This window comes from Elgaria multicarinata, chromosome 8 (genome assembly GCF_023053635.1).
Source record: "Elgaria multicarinata webbii isolate HBS135686 ecotype San Diego chromosome 8, rElgMul1.1.pri, whole genome shotgun sequence".
Taxonomy (NCBI): domain Eukaryota; kingdom Metazoa; phylum Chordata; class Lepidosauria; order Squamata; family Anguidae; genus Elgaria; species Elgaria multicarinata.
The window spans coordinates 83986657-84004141 of NC_086178.1; the positions used below are offsets into that span (position 1 = coordinate 83986657).

General features: G+C 42.5%; 1 protein-coding gene across 3 annotated transcripts in view; it reads right to left on the reverse strand.

Annotated features, from left to right (window-relative positions):
* PCGF5 (polycomb group ring finger 5) overlaps window positions 1–16599 on the reverse strand; it is a 56290-nt gene extending 39691 nt beyond the window's left edge. For all 3 annotated transcript variants that reach the window (XM_063132906.1, XM_063132905.1, XM_063132901.1), the window contains exon 1: window positions 16497–16599. The gene's annotated coding sequence lies outside the window, so the exon portion shown is untranslated. The remainder of the gene's footprint in view (window positions 1–16496) is intronic.
* Window positions 16600–17485: the final 886 nt, after the last annotated feature.

Sequence of the window (17485 nt, forward strand, 5' to 3'; positions counted from 1 at the left end):
TCCAGGGTATTAGCTATCCCACCCAATTTTGTGTCATTTGCAAATTTGATCAGCGTTCCCTGCACCTCCTCGTCCAAATCATTAATACTGGGCCCAGGACTGAGCCCTGCGGCATCCCACTCGTTGCCTCTCCCCAGTTTGAGAAGGTTCCATTGATAAGTACTCTTTGAGTCCGATTCTGTAGCCAACTGTGAATCCACCTAATAGTTTTTCCATCTAGCCCACTTTTAGCTAGTTTGTTAATCAGAATGTCATGTGGTACTTTGTCAAAAGCTTTGCTGAAGTCAAGATATATGACGTCCACAGCATTCCCACAGTCCACAAGGGAGGTTATCCTATCAAAAAATGAGATCAAATTAGTCTGACAGGATTTGTTCCTGACAAATCCATTTTGGCTTCCAGTAATCACTGCATTGATTTCAAGGTGTTTACAGATTGACTTCTTTATAATCTGCTCCAGAATTTTCCCAGGGATGGATGTCAGACTGACTGGTCTGTAGTTCCCAGGTTCCTCCTTTTTGCCCTTTTTGAAGATAGGGACAACATTAGTCCTCCTCCAGTTGTCCGGCACCTCACCCATCATCCATGATTTTGCAAAGATAATAGACAAAGGTTCTGAGAGTTCTTCTGCTAGCTCCTTCATTACTCTAGGATGCAGTTCATCGGGCCCTGGAGATTTAAACTCGTTCAAGGAAATTAGGTGTTCTTTGACCATTTGTTTATCAATCTCAAACTGCAATCCTGCCCCCTCAACTTCTGCTTCACTTTTTCCCGGGGGGTCATAGACCCGCTTTTGGGAGAAGACCGAGGCAAAGTAGGAATTGAGCACTTCAGCCTTTTCTTTGTCGTCTGTTATCAATTTGCCATCCTCATTAAACAGTTGATGCACCATTTCTTTCCTCTGTCTTTTACTACTCACATATCTGAAGAAAGCCTTTTTATTGCTTTTAGCATCCCTCGCTAATCTCAGCGCATTCACAGCTTTAGCCTTCCTGACGCCATTTCGGCACTTCTGAGCCACATGTATGTACTCTTCTTTTATAGTAAATTATAAAAATTTCAGGAGGGTTAGTTCAGTTAATATGTAGCAGCAAAAACAATAAAAACTTGTGGCACCTTAAAGCCTTACAAATTTATTCATTCTGGCACAAGCTTTCATGGCCACTGTCCACTTTTGCATGTGATGAAGAGGATAGTGTCCATGAAAGTTTATGCCGGAATAAATTTGTTAGGCTTTAAGGTGCCATAAGGCTCTTTGTTGTTAATTATAAAGTGGTATATGTGTATTTTCAGATCCTTCCAGGTGTATCCTCTCTTGTCAGGAATAAGCTATGAAAGCAGTCTTCTTCAGGAAGGGAATCCAAAATCGAGGTGTAATGATTAAGCTTTCAGAAATACCACATCATAGTAAGAAAGAAGCAAGAGCAAAGGGTGGAGTGTGGGCAATCCCAATGGTAAGTGCTTTGTGTGTACATTATGTGCTTTTCAGAAATCACAGTGACAATACTTTAACAATAATGAACTAAAATAACTGAAATTAAAATACTTCAGAATAGGTATTGTTACTTAGGTTATTTTTGATTGCCTTTCAACATACTACCGTTTTTGTGACTTGCAAAATTGTGCAGCGAAACCTGCACTCTGCACAGAGAAATGGCTTCTTCTCAGTCAGTTGAATGAGTCTAGTTTCATATTAAACATTTCCAATGCTTCAGTTCAAAGATGAATTGCCAACAGCCCGTGGAGCCTTGACAAAACTGGTCCCAAAGTGGCAAAAGTGCTGTCTAGCGAGGTTAACTTTTCCTTTCCCACGAAGGACTGAGCATAGTGCTGTTTCAGCATTTGAGCTGCTTGCTAAGCAAAAAATGCAGAGAGGGCAGCATGCATGCTAGAGACTGTAGTTGTCCACATGGGAACCAAATTTGTCTCTTTATACATCCCTATGCATATTCTTTTACAGTTGTTATGGCCAGTACCACAAAGTTTGGAAGGGCCAGTCAGTTGAAAGGGCCAGAACCCCTTAAGATTCCCACTAGCTGAGAACCTGAACACAACTTCTCATTTGGTATGGAGCCTTGCTAGGTGTGGGGCTTAGGGATTCCTGCACAAAGGGTGCTACCTAGATTTCCCTGTGATGATTAGGGGACTCTGTGGAATTCTCTTAGCTCATGGCTGCCTCATAGGTCCTCACCATCTAGAGGCAGTTATAGGACCATTCACAGGACAGGGTTTTCCCCCTTAACATTATGCCCTTTGCAGCCATGCCTGTTTCCCAAAAATGAAGGATTCCAGAATCTACAAAATTATTATTATTATTATTATTATTATTATTATTATTATTATTATTTATTTATTTATTTATATAGCACCATCAATGTACATGGTGCTGTACAGAGTAAAACAGTAAATAGCAAGACCCTGCCGCATAGGCTTACAATCTAATAAAATCATAGTAAAACAATAAGGAGGGGAAGAGAATGCCAACAGGCACAGGGTAGGGTAAGCAGGCACAGGGTAGGGTAAAACTAACAGTATAAAGTCCGAACAACATCAAGTTTTAAAAGCTTTAGGAAAAAGAAAAGTTTTTAGTTGAGCTTTAAAAGCTGCGATTGAACTTGTAGTTCTCAAATGTTCTGGAAGAGCGTTCCAGGCGTAAGGGGCAGCAGAAGAAAATGGACGAAGCCGAGCAAGGGAAGTAGAGGCCCTTGGGCAGGCGAGAAACATGGCATCAGAGGAGCGAAGAGCACGAGCGGGGCAATAGTGTGAGATGAGAGAGGAGAGATAGGAAGGAGCTAGACCGTGAAAAGCTTTGGAGGTTAACAGGAGAAGTTTATATTGGATTCTGAAGTGAATTGGAAGCCAATGAAGAGATTTCAGAAGCGGAGTAACATGGTCAGAGCGGTGAGCCAAGAAGATGATCTTTGCGGCAGAGTGGTGGACAGAAACCAACGGACTGATGTGAGAAGAAGGAAGGCCAGAGAGAAGAAGGTTGCAGTAGTCCAACCGTGAAATAACCAGTGCATGAACAAGCGTAATCTGCAGCCACCCAGACTGCCAGAGAGTGCTGTTAAATTCCTATAAAAGTAACCCCAGTATTTTCTGGCGATCAATCTGGTAGATAGCAGTGACATGAATAAACAGTTGAAGTGGGAGGGGGCAGCTATCCAAGGCACAGTATGCAGTTAAAAATATTATACAGGAAATCATTGGCATTTCTGTGTGGCAAACAGGAGAACATATTTCTAAAACTGGTAAAAGCATAAGGAATAGAAAAAGACTAGTTCCTTAAACCAGTGCCTTTTTCACAAGAGGTTATGCCAGCACTTGCATGGTTTCAAAAGTAATGGTTTTCAAGCCATCTCAAAGAATACCCCCAAAATCTAGTCAGGCACATGTTACCAAAGCTCTGTCAGTCCCAGGGACCATGTGGTGCACCTAGAAGATAACAATGACCACCACCACAAAAGCTTTTAAGAATTGCCAAGAAACTCCTTTTAATCTCTCTTCTGATTTTGATAGCTAAACTTATCAGGATTGGTGGACAGGCCTTCTTAGCTATTAAGGAGAGAATTAAGAACCAGACAATCACAAAAGAAGGGGCAAATACAATTTTCAAAGCTCATTCAGATAAAGGAGAAGTGGTTTCTTTCCTTTAAGTGTTATGGAGAAAATCCACATTTTTCCATATGGAAAGAAGTCCTATATAGAAAAGTGTACATGTGCACATACCAGCAGACAGCCTGTTTACAAAAGGATTTGCAGGGGTGGATTGGGCCTGTTGAAGAGATGAAGCTGGTCAAGTTAAGTTGACCAAACTTTAGAAATCCAGCAACATAGGCCATTTGCACCATAGGACGCTCCTAGACCAACATGCCCAGGGGTTCCAAAAAAGCTGGACATGGTCTTGACTATTGTCATAATGTACTACTTTCTTCTTCTTCATCACATGAATTGCAAAAGGCTTCACTGAGTTGGCCCAGTTTTGTTTTGATTTTAGTTAACCATTTCTCAACATATTGATTCGTTCGTTGTTTAATTTACATTCTATTTTACTTCCATCCCAAATACCTAACACCTCCTTTACGTAGAAAGCTACTGTTTACATCATCTGCACTGGATATGAATTGGCAATGATGTACCATGTACATGTTACAATCGAATCAGAAATACGTTAAACATATTGTCTTTTCTACAATTTTAGTACACAGAGCTAAACAGAATTTTCCATTTAGGAATTCTGGTAGGCTCTAGATTAAAAATATTCTGTGACCAAATCCACATTATACCACCCTAGGCAAACTGCCAGATTACATCTCAACTTCAGTCCTGCTGATACTACAAAATCTTATTGAAACCTTTGTTTCATATTGTTTACACTTGTTACAAAATCCCTTTTCCTCCTGTTCCCTCTGTATTCACACATGAGAAATTGGTTCAAAACACTGCAATTAACATTCTGCTTTGCACCTGAAAGAGCAGTGTTATAATTCCTGATCCAGCTCATTAGACAATGCATAGGTATTTTAGTTTAAACATATGGGTGAATTAAACTACTCAGTAGCTTTGTCTTTCCAGACTGTAATGTGATTTGAAAGAAAGAAAAATTCGAACAGGGAGAAGGAAGAAAAGGAGAAAGATCTCAGAACCCTTAACCTGCACTAGTTCTGTTAAACTACTTGACCACAGCTAGGCAAGTGAATTTGAACTGTTAAGCTTAGTCTGCTATGGCAGAGTAAACTAAATACATTTACTGCCCATTCAGTAACTCATAATCATCCCAAACTATTTTCTACTTTAGTTGAAATCAAGATCAGATCCCAGCTACAAAGAAATGTTGGCCACTGGTTTCAAAAGTAGATCCAAACACACCCGCCTCATGTCTAGGCCTAACCCTGCACTCTCCCACATACCACAGGCATTTACTCTTATTAGGTATTAGCTGTTTAGGCCAATCCAATGTCAGTTGTATTCCACAGAGAACTTGCTGGAGTTTTACTAGATCATTCATCTACCACATCTTTCTAGTACTATTTTTTGCCACTCCTTATCAGATGAGTGTACTGCAATACTTAAGGTAAACTGTAACCTTTTGAAGAGCCTGCAAATTTTCCCACACCCAACTTTTGCCCAGTCCAGTCCCAGTTGACTTTGTAATCAGGCAGAACCACAAGTTTTGCTGCACATAATTCCTCCCTCCCAACAGCTGCCCAAATTCCATCTTTAAAAAAATTAAAACAGGGTGGACAGAGACATATAGAGAGGGCGGGGGGTGGGTGGGTTGAAAATCTCAGCCATTGTCCAAACACTTGCTCAGAGACACTTGCATATGGACACAAAACATGGTAAGTCCACTGTGAACTGTTTCTAGTTTGAATCAACATTTGTGTGTTGTGTGGACATGTTGTAAAGTTAGCACTGAAGGCCCCATACCAAAAGTTAGGGATGGTTCTCTCTGCTCCTAGAAGTAGGCAACCTGTTGCTCTTCATATGTTTTGAACTAATAAACCCTGACCACTGGCCTTGCTGGCAGGAGCTTATGGGAGTTGTTGACCCAAAAATCTGGAGAGCACCAGGCTGTCTTTCCCTGCCCTAGAGAAAATCCAGAATGCTTTCTTAAACATGTGCAACCCTATCCACTTATATTTCACAAATCATAACAAGGCACAGGACCTGCTTCAAAATATAATGCATGCCTCCTGCCAGAGGCACAACGTTTTCTTCAGATAAAGTGGGTGGAAACATCAGTAGTTATTGCTGCCTATGAATTACAAGTTTTTTCTCAGGTATCTGTAGCTACTTGTAGTTAGCATTTGTCGGAGACGGAGTGTGAAACTTTCAACTTTGTGCATGTATTTAGTTCAGGCTTTAGTTCCCTCCCTTTCATGATGCGCAAAGACTCTTTGGAAAAAAAGGAACACAGCTAGAAGGTACTCTATATTCATGATTCTACCTGTGCAGTTTCTAGGTTGGTATGTCAGCTATGCCTGTTCCTGGACAAAGAAAGCCTGACCACTGTAGACGTTTAGATTAATCACGTTTAGATTATTGTAATGCGCTTTATGTTGGGTTACCCTTTTGCTTGGTATGGAAGCTGCAGCTGGTGCAGAATGCAGCAGCTAGGATGATGAGTGGAGTGCCTGGCTGTGCACATATTACATTAGTGTTGAGGCAACTACACTGGCTACTTATTAGCTACTGAGCCAAATACAAAGCCTTGCTATTAGCACATAAAACCCTGAACACTTTGTGAACAGGTTACCTGGCAGACCACCTCCCCCAATATAGACCTGTGTGATCATTAAGGTCATTGGAGGAGGCCTTGCTGATTGTACCACAACCTTCAGATTGCCATCTTGCAGCAACCAGGAAGTGTGTCTTTCCATGGTGGCACTCATCTTATGGAATCACTTCCCCCGCAGGTATTTGGAAGGATGCAGCTATAGCATGCTTTAGTCACCAATTAAAGACCCATTTCTTTCCCCAGGCCTTCCTTGACTGAATGTGCTGCTCAGTTTGTTTGCTTGCAATATCGATTTTGATGTTTTATATAAATGTTTTAGCAATTACGTATTTCAATCGTACTTTAATATTTATTTTAATGTTCTTAATTTTCTTGAAAACCGCTTAGAGATATTTTTAAATATGATCAGCAGTATATAAATCTATTAAATGCTAGCTTTAGACTCACCACTCCTTGTGGTGAGTTTCACTAAACATTCACAACAGCTTCCCACCCCTACCAATTATACAGACATCTGTCAATCTGTGCCAACTCTACTTTGCATTTTTACTTCCTGCCCGTGAAATTCACCTGTTTCTGAGCAATTCATTTTGACCTTCATTGGTCAAAGGATTTTATTATCAGGTATAAAAATCAACATGGAATTCAGATATGACCTTTGGGAGGAATTAGAGAGTCCATGTATAGATTACCTCATCTTTCTGGGAACATTAAAGAGAACCAAATTATCTGCAATAAGTATGACCTTGCCCCTTCTCATCCCCTTCTCTTTGCCAAACAAGAACAGAACAACTTATGTTTCTAGCCTATGAAGGTTTAATACATACATACATACATACATACATACATACATATAAAATTACGGCTTTTAAAGACTGCTACCTTCTGATAAGAATCCAATATATTTTATTAGCTGGAAATACAGAAAATCCTCAAGTTACAAATGCATTTAGCACTTGTTTGATCTTCTTGTGGTGAGTAGTTTTATTTAGTACTTTAACTGATCCACCATTCCATGTCTCTAGCTTACAGATGGCTTTCATGACGGTCTTGATTTTGTGTCCCCCTAGACCAAATACAGTGCACGTGTTTATGCTACATTTCAGCCTCCTCTGTACCACATACCCAGTGGTGGACAACAAAGTTCTTCACTAGGCAAAATCCACAGCAGCCACTGCATAGTGATCACTGGGAGGTGGTGGAGGAGGCAGAGTGTGCCGCAGCTAGCATTGTGCAAGCAAATGGTTGTGGACTGGATAATCACCCCAGTGCAGATAATCACCCCAGTGCGGACGTCAGCTTCAGCAACCTCCCCCCCCCGTCCCCCTTCCCACAATTGCAATGCAGCATAGACTTCCCCGCCCCCCAACAGACCATCTCACTGGCCATCGCTACACATAATCACTTTCTGCCATGCCACATAGATGCCACTAGCACTCAACACAGAGGTTGACATTTCAGTGTCAGACATTTCAGTGTCAGAGATTTCCTTGTAATGTTCCTGAAAAGGTATGTTACAGTGTTTTTTTTTTTAATTTAATATTTATTAAACTCTATTTAACAAAGCAGTTTTAAAAAAGTTAAATATATATATAAAAACATACAAGTCAGACAGCGTTTCTAAAAAATACACAAACACGATTTCTGTAGATGCTGAACCGAGCTTGTTTCCTTCAATTTACTGTGGTCAGAGGAAGATTTGTTAAACCAGAGTTGGATGCCACATCTGTACCATTGATGTAATCGAGAAAAGGAGACCATATTTCATTGAATGGGTCATAGCTAAGTTGGCCCGACGAGACTCTGCGGTGGTAGGTTAATTTTCCAGAGCAGGCTATATCCCACACTTTCCCTTTCCATCCAGTGAGTGTAGGGCCCTTCGGATCCTTCCAGTGTTCGGCGATTTCTAAACGAGCTGCTGTAAGGAGGATAAATACCAATTCTTTATGGGAAAGGGAGGGGTTTAGAGCATTGGGCAGGGACAGCAGGGCCAGGCTTGGTTCTGGAAAGATTATCTGATCAGTGGCCTTAGAAATTATATTGAAGATAGTTTCCCAGAACTGCTTCAGGGCCTTACACTCCCACCACATATGTAAGTGAAAGCCCTTTTCATCGCATCCTCTCCAACACAACGTGGAGATTGAAGTCGTTGCATGCGAGAGTTGATATGTTACAGTGTTATCTACTGGCATGCTGTTTACTTGGCCCCCTCCCAGTTTACACTTATGCACTGGTACAAGAGATTGTGGGATCAAACATCTGGGAAATAACTTCTGGATTTCTAATACCCCAAACAGAATCTCACCAATATGATTGTTTGGAAACATTTATATTAGCACATATTACTAGCAGCCTGATCCTGACCATCAACTCTACACTTCTGCAGCTGCTAGCATTAGTTTTAGTGGCTTTCCTCCTAACGCAACACCAAACTGCTAGAAAGTGACAGTTGTATCAGCTGTCAATATAGTTGCCTCCTGGTCCTACAATAGCCATAGCATGCAAAGACAAATGAACAGTATCTATCGGGAAGAGACCATTTTACCAATTTAGGAAGGCTTTAACAGAACTACAGTGCAGTTTTGAGCATGATTGACCAGTAGGAAAGGGCTCTGTGGAGACCTGCCTTATCACCTTTTCCTATCAGGCAGTGGATTCTGCTTTAGCAGCAACATTGCAAGTTTATGTCTGCTGCTGTTGCTAATGTGGACAAAATCAACACTATTTAAGGGCTTGCAGAGTTTATTTAGCTAAGACAAATAAAGCTAAAGAAAAATAATTAATTAACTAGACAGCAATACCACTTTGTATCCACAAAGGATGACATACACCATTCAGATTCCTCAAATTTCCACAACTAATGTTATTATGATTGGGGTTTTTTATATGATGAGAGAGCAATATACACAAAATGAGAAACTACAAATAACTGAAAATGTTTTTATCATTTACAACTTATTTATTTATTTATTGCATTTCTATACTGCCCAACAGCTGAAGCTCTCTGGACAGTTCAACCTACATAAGTTGACAGCCAGATAAAGACTGAAAGTTCTGTGAAGACTATACAGCCTTTAATTATGGCAACTTTCATCTTCCCTTAGGAAAAATGTAACAAAAAACAACAACAACTGACTATCATGCCACACATAACAAGGATGCTGCCTAATTCAATTTGAGGACCTTCAGATTGGAATGGACTGGGCTGGATTTTCAGGACACATCTGTAGAGACTGAAACAACTGGGCATTTTTAGCCTAGAGAAGAGAAGATTGAGGGGAAACATGATAGCACTCTTCAAATACTTAAAAGGTTGTCACACAGAGGAGGGCCAGGATCTCTTCTCGATCATCCCAGAGTGCAGGACACGGAATAACGGGCTCAAGTTACAGGAAGTCAGATTCCGGCTGGACATCAGGAAAAACTTCCTGACTGTTAGAGCAGTATGACAATGTTACTTAGGGAGGTTGTGGGCTCTCCCACACTAGAGGCATTCAAAAGGCAGCTGGACAACCATCTGTCAAGTATGCTGTAGGGTGGATTCCTGCATTGAGCAGGGGGTTGGACTTGATGACTCTACTATTCTTCCAACTCTGCTATTCTATGATTCTATGCATTAAACTACAAAAGTATACACAATTTCAGACATGTTCCAATGTCCTGTGGGATTTGCATTGTGCAGTGCACCTGCCCTTTATCAATCTGCAGTACAATCAGGGCCAGTAATGGGACCTTTGCAGTGATAGGATTGCCAGTGCAGGATTATCAACCAGCATATGCTTCCTGTTGCACCAGGAATGCTACAATAAAAGTCTTAATCAAAACAAAAGCATAACAAGGCTAGATAACCTTGCTGCTCCTAGCCCCATTCTATGGACACTTGATATATTTATCACTTCTATCAGAAATGAAATCTGAGATAATGACATCAGGGGTCAATGTGTATCTGAAAGAATCTAGCTTTCATGGCTATGATGCACACTGCCCACCCATGGAGCTATCCACAGCACTGGTGCTGGCTGACCAAACCCTATAGTTAGATCTCAGTAAATGCAGACTGGCTATGCCTAACTCGACTCCATTTTCCAAATATACTCCCTACCCCACCTTCATTTCTTGCTTGTACCACAAGATAGTATCTGGACCTGTTCTTGGGTTTTCTGTGTCTTTGCATCTCCCTTGTGGGCCTTCTTTTTCTCTAAATTTGGATGAAGTTTCAACAGCAACTGAAACTCTGCTTTGAGTCACTACATAGTGCTTGCAAAGAGTATTTCGGAAATTGCCATTTTAAGTAGCTATAGCATGCATATGAGGGCACCACCAGCAGCAATGGCTTGATGTATATAGAACACTGTATATTAACCTGCTTTCTGAGGGGCAGTGAAGGGGAGCATACGAACTTAGGGTATCATAGCAAAAGTGACACTTGACATACCTAAGGCAACAGAAGTAACAAGCCGACATCTAACTTTTAACATCCTCTTCTGAAGCTCGCCCATTTTATCATTCAAGCCTTGCTTTGTCTGACATGCAAATCCCATGGGAGGTGCCATGTTCCATGTGCCATAAACACCCCCATGAATTTGGTATCTGAAATTCCACATCATTTGATCCAGTCTTCTCTGGAGGATAGAGAATTAACTAAATTCTGTTTTAATTCAATCCATGTGTTATCCAGAGAACATAAAACAATAGTATGGAATGATGTAGCACCTTAGAGATTAGTTGATATACTTTATGACTTGCCATTTGAATCTGGCTTACCTTTAGGATAAAATAGTATTTGTCATTTATTTTTAAAAGACGCCAATATTTAAGAAAGCAAAATACATCATGAGGAAGCACAAAGACTAACATTTTCATAATTGGGGTGTGCCCTCCATCTGATTATTATGGATACAGGCGCTCTAACCCAACTAAGGAGGTCCATGTGTAAGCTGGCTTCTACACATTTATCACTGACTGGACTGAGATCTCATAGCATAAATTAGATGAACGTTCAGATGCATATCCAAGTTAGGATACAGCCTATTGGCACTAGAATTCTTTGAATGGGATGAGGGATGAACATTCCAGTGTGCATTCAAGCGTACAGTCCATAATCATGCAACTAGTTGCATGTTAACACCTGATATGGATGCAAATAGAACTGGATTAGGATATGTCCGGTACAGACAAGCCAATAAGGAGTTTTGTATAACACAAAACTCAGCATATATTTACACAAATATAAATTGATATTTTAAAAGGATCACACATTCACTGTGACCAACACAGCAAAAGCTATCAAGATGTAACTAGCATTGCTCTGCAACACTTAATATATAGAACTTCCTAAAATCTTATGGCATTTTCTGCTGAATAGCACATGACAGTAGCCACAATTTGCAAAGTTAAAAAGATTCCCTATTAAACTGATTTGTCACTCATTCTTAGGAATTAACTCAGCAATGATAGCCCAGTCTAAATAAAACGTTTAGGCATTATTGCATGACTAGTTCTTTTCCCATGCAGTATCTGGGCTATGTCTATTATTATGGACAAATGCCAGTCTATTACACATGAATTAGTTACCTGCTTTGATAGAACTTAAGATCCGGCATGCATAGCTGTGATGGCTCACACACCCAGTAGCTTTCATAGACATAGCTTAAGCAACACCCTACGAGACACAAATGGGCAAGTCCACTATGCTTATCATATGCAACCCTACACAACATAGGACTGCCCTAAATTTCTGTGCACGTGTCTGTTGTCATTTGAAAGAAAATGAATTAACCAATGCAGTCCTACCATCAATAGACTCTGGCAAGTACTGTGCCACACAACATTGACATCCCATCCCCAAAGTTTAGTTGTTTGCTCAGAGCTCCTGTTATATCTAGGCTATCGGAGACAATTCTGTATGCCTTTCCTCGAAGAATGGTAGTCTGCCCAGCAGTTGGATGCAAAGGAATAGTTTATTGGAACAAACTTTAGCAGTGGTTAGACTCACCATGTTTCTGTACAACTACTATCTAGGGATTTGAACTGCACCTTCCTCTGAAGCACTGAGAGATTCTTGCCTGTAGTTTGTGCCACTCCCACCCCCACCTGAGATACTGTATCCTTACTCCCTGTTTCTATCCTCTGCTCTTGGCTGTACCACAGCTAGCAACAAGTTCTGCGCCCTTCTATAATTTCCCCACTCTGCAGCTTGTAGGCAGGCAGGTTGGCTTCTCTTCCCCCAACTCTTCTCTCAGCTTTTTCCTGCTCCTTTATCTACTTTATCTCAATAATACAAAATCTCAGCATTATGGATAAGCTAGTGAGCCCATGGTGGACTTGTGATTATAAGTCCACCATGACTAAAAACTTACCACTTATCATACTTCTAGCCAGTATACTACTGTAGAGCCAAACTACATATACATCTGTCACCATTCTAGATACAACCTCAGAGACAAAAGGTTATGGCGAAAGGTTATTGAAATATTGACTCTGATTTATCATTGCTCTATATTATACTAAGGTTTGCAATCCACAACCCATTTATTCCAGAGTATTCCTATTAAAATAAAAGAGGATGCTTCAGAGTGCAGAATGTATGGCCCTCTCTTATTAGAAACAGAAACCACTAACACCAAGGGTAACAGAGTAAAGATATAGGTGTGAAACTGCAACACATTTATGTGTGAAACAGCAATTCATGGCCTTTTAGTATAGAGCGGCTTGCTTACTTATTTCATTTAGATCTCACTTTTCTTCCATAATGGAACATGGGGTCCTCTTGCAATCTTTTGTTCAGACACTGACCAGACCTGTGCTTAGCTTCAACAAGGTGGCTGAATCCGTTGCCATGCTCTGGGACATGGTACCAAATTCTTTTTGAAGCATCCAACCTTAACTGTTCAACACCAACATGAGTCAGGACCCCTAAAGACCATGGTTCCCATCCAAGTAACATGTGTACTCACAAGGAAGTCCCACTGGGTTTAGTAGGACTTCCCAGTGTCTAGGACTACAGCCGAATGTTATTTCACGTCAATAAGCCATTGAAATCAATGCAACTTAAGTCAGTTGTGGACAACATTTCCCCACCAATTTCAATGACAGTGCAACATTATACACGTCTATTAAGGATTTCTCCCCTGGAAGTGTGAGTTAGGACTGTAACCTAAATTTAGTTAGATTGCGCCCATGGGTGCAGCCCTCCTCCTGATGGAACATTATAACAAAACTTCAGTCAATGAATGCCCCAGGACTGCAGCTCATGAGATCAATTTTAAATATTTTGATATTAAACAAAGTAAGGACTTTTTAAAAAAACAACTATGTTGCTTCTATTGGGGCACGCTCTAACCATGCAAATCTTATTGCAGAAATGAGCACAAAATCTGTAACTTTTATAAAAAATTAAATTATTGCAGGTTTTTTTGTACAGGATGTAGTCCTATGCATGTTTAGATAGAAAAGAAGTCCTACAACTCCCAGAATTCTCCAGCCAGCCAAGCTGGGACTTGTAGGACTTTTCTCTAGGCCTGTTAAGACGTCATGCTAAGCCATGGTAACTAAGCATTTTTGACCTATGGTGGCTTAGTGTGTTGTTTAGGGGGGAGGAGAGAAAAATGCCACAACGGTGGTTACTGAACCACCCTAGCTAACCACCCTGCTGCAGCAGGGTTAAGCCCCCACCCCCTGGAATGGCTTACCATTATGTGTGGAGGGATCCCTGGTGTTTAAAACATGTTCCATGTGGTTTGTAGGCTGTGACCACAGAGTCTGCCAGCAAGAGCAACTGTGACATGTCAATGGGGCCTCCGGCAATGTTCTTGATGCCACAGACTTTCTCTATGGTCATATGGCCATTTTTTCCTCTTTTACCAACAAAGTGGCTGTCGGAAGTCCTTTCGCATGCAGGGGAGGCTGGGACATGGTTCAGCAGTTGTGCAGTGGGCCCGCTTGTCATGGTTTCACTATCCTCCGCTCTCCATTGTTATTTTAACCACCATCCCTCCTTGCACGTGTGAATGGGGCTTCTGTCTAAACAAGCATAGGATTTCTCCCTTAAGGTTTTATCATTTATTTAGGTTAAAAGTTAACCATCATATCATGTTCAGTTACTATGGCCCATATTATTATTAATGTGTAACATTGTGATAAACTAGCCTCTTGCTGACAACTTCTTTTTAAACCACAACAAAATGGCCCCGTTCAGACAACACGCTAAACCATGCTGCTTAACCACAAAATGGTTAATGAAATGCATTGCATTCCGTTAACCATTTTGTGGTTAAGCAGCACGGTTTAGCATGTTGTCAGAACGGGGCCACTGTAACTTTTTAAAAGGCAGATTTGCTAGCTATTTCCCCTCCTATTTAAACAGGGAATCTAAAATACCTCAATGATAGAGCACCTGCTTTGCATGCAGAAGGCCCCAGGTTCAACCCCCAGCATCTCCAGGTAGGGCAGGAAATATTCCTGCCAGAAATCCTGGAGAGCAGCTGCCAGTCAGTGTAGACAATGCTGGGTGGGATAGACCAATGATCTTACTCAATAGAAGCCAACCTCCTATGTTCCCAAATCAGATATAAACTGCATAATTTTAAATAGTGGACTAATAAGCTCAAATGCCACAATTTCTTAGCGTTCATTAACAACACCAAGACAATATCCAAGAAGATGTTCCACAGGAGGCATAAATCAGCACTTTCTCAAATCTTCCCCTCAGCCCCCCACAAGCTATGGCAGGAAAAGCAACGTAAGGTTGCAGGACAAAGTTCAGAGCTCCTATTAGTTTCATAGGATGGCATCCTGACTCTAAACACTTCAAAATTAAGCATGTTCAGGGTTACAATTTAACACTCCAGTTCTAAATGCAGATGCATGAAAGTGGGTTCCAAAACCACGTGCCACTGAGGATGGCATGAAAACTGATTTTGGGGGTTTGGTTTTAAAAGCACTAAGGGTACTTTTTACATCCCTCAATTTTGGCCTGAGAACTACAATCAATACCTTCTACAGCGTGTGTAACTGTGTGTGAGGGGAAAAAAGAGAGAAGTGAGTCACCATTCCGTGGAACTGATGATTCATCCATTCAGTCATCATCTCCGGGCCATATTAACAAGCAAAACACACGTGGGTTGTAACCCACAAACCACTTTACACCACAGCCCTTCTCAACCGGAGGGATTCGGAACAACAGCGAGTTTTTTTAACTCCACCCACGCCCCCAACTCCCCAAATATTTATTATCTATATTTCCTCCATGACGAAAGCGCGGGGGTAGAAGAATTATGTGCCCAGCGAAATAAATATCACAGCCAAGTGGGTAACGCTGCAGCCCCAATTAAAAGCCCTCCTAGATACGCACACCTGCGAGATCAGGTGTACGATTCGTCTGTCAGTTTCACTTTGGAGATCAGACAGGTGTGTGTATGTCGTGGGCCGGCCCGTCACTATCGAGGAAGCAACGCACAAGGAAGCGTGAACGGCTCCCTTCGCCACAACCAGGACTTGCGTCGTTCCTCCCTCTCCTCCTCCTGTGACATCTTATATAATAATGATCCGAGCTAATCAAAAGCGGAAGCCTGTAACAACCAAGCCGCCTTTAGATGTGGAGATACATTTCCTTAGGAACAGTTGCTCCTCCAGACAAGGAGCCCTTGTTACTCTTCAGTAATAATAATAATAATAATAATAATAATAATAATAATAATAATAATAATAATAATAATAATAATAATACAAACAGTAGTGACACCGGCGGGCGGTTTTGCTAGAAAAATCCGGAATGGAAGAAGCGACGCAGCAGGCAAATGCAAAAAATGCTCGTTACCCAACAGAGGATGGGGTGCCGCCGCCACCTCTCTCGGTTCCCCATTACAAAGCTTAAAACAAATATCGCCAAACTGACTTCAGGATCTGCTCCCTCTTTTGGAGGGATGGAAAACAGAGCCCGTGTACTTGAAGCGGGTTCCTTAATTAAAGGGAAAGGGGGCGGGGGGTGTCAAGAGAAGATCAGAGGAGAAAGTTAACTCTCCGCTCCAGTCCCTTCCAAGAGCCACGGGAAAGCAGCCTCGCTGCCCAGCTCTCCTTTGCAGCTGCAAGGCGCGATCCGGCAGGAGCGACGGCACCTTAGGCAACTTGTTATGACAGACGAGCTGCCGCCGTCCTCCTCCTCCTCCTCCCCTCTGCCTGCCTCCCCCCAACCTCAACTTTCCTCCGGGGTGGGGGAGGGAGCGCGAGAGAAGCACGGGGGCAGACGGTCCCTTACCTTCCCCCACACAGCCCCGAGAGCGCGCCCGGAGGACGCAGCGCGGGAGTTCTGGATGTTGCAGGGGAGCGAGGTGCGCTTGAAGCTGCTGTTCAGCTGACAGGAGTTCCACGGGAGGGGGGAGGAGGAGGAGGGGGGAGGGAGCGAGGGAGGATGTTGAGACTCCGCGAGGAGGAAGACTCGAACAGCGGAGCGGAGGGAGCGGTGCAGGGGGGCGGAGGACTTTCCCAGGGCTTGTTGTTTACGCATTGCTGCCCTGCTCAGTGCACACAATTCACTCTCTGATTGGACACAAACTGGGGCACAGCCTTTCGCCGCCCGCCCTCTAGTCCCACAGCTATGGTGCTGCCACACGGAGCCCCGGAGGGAATAGCAGCGGCGAAGCTGGCAAGTTTGCCCCACTGAAGGCACTTCGGCTCCCGTCAGGCTAGCTAGCCCTTGCGGCGCGCGCACACAAGCTCAGCCAATCGTATTTAGCGGCCCTTGGCAAACGCAGACCCGCGCGCGCGCGCGCGCGCTCCCCTCGCTTTTACAACCTCCCCTCCCCTTCAGAGACATTTTTTTTTGCCCTTCCTGGCCCTGCTGCACACATGCTGCCGGGGCTCTGGCGTAATGAGCATGTGCGTAACGCTTGCGCAGGCTCACTAAGATCCGATGAAGTCGCACTGAAGCTGCTTCCCTCAGCCTGCCCTTTCCCGTGCCTCAAACCTGACAGGAATTCTTGGCCGTAAATTATACAGCATTCACGCAGTCTGAATGTGCAGCCTCCCCTAATAAACACCCTTCCAAAAAAAACAAACAAAAAAAAAACCCTGCTGCATCACCCACACACTGAGGACTACAATTCCAAGATCCCCCTAGATAGAACAATTAACATTGGAGTAAGGGGGGTTGCTAAGAGAGCGATATTTCTGTGAATCCAAATCGAGATGCAGCCCGATCCAAAGTATGATTACGCGAAAGCAAGTCCCACTAAGTTCAATGGGACT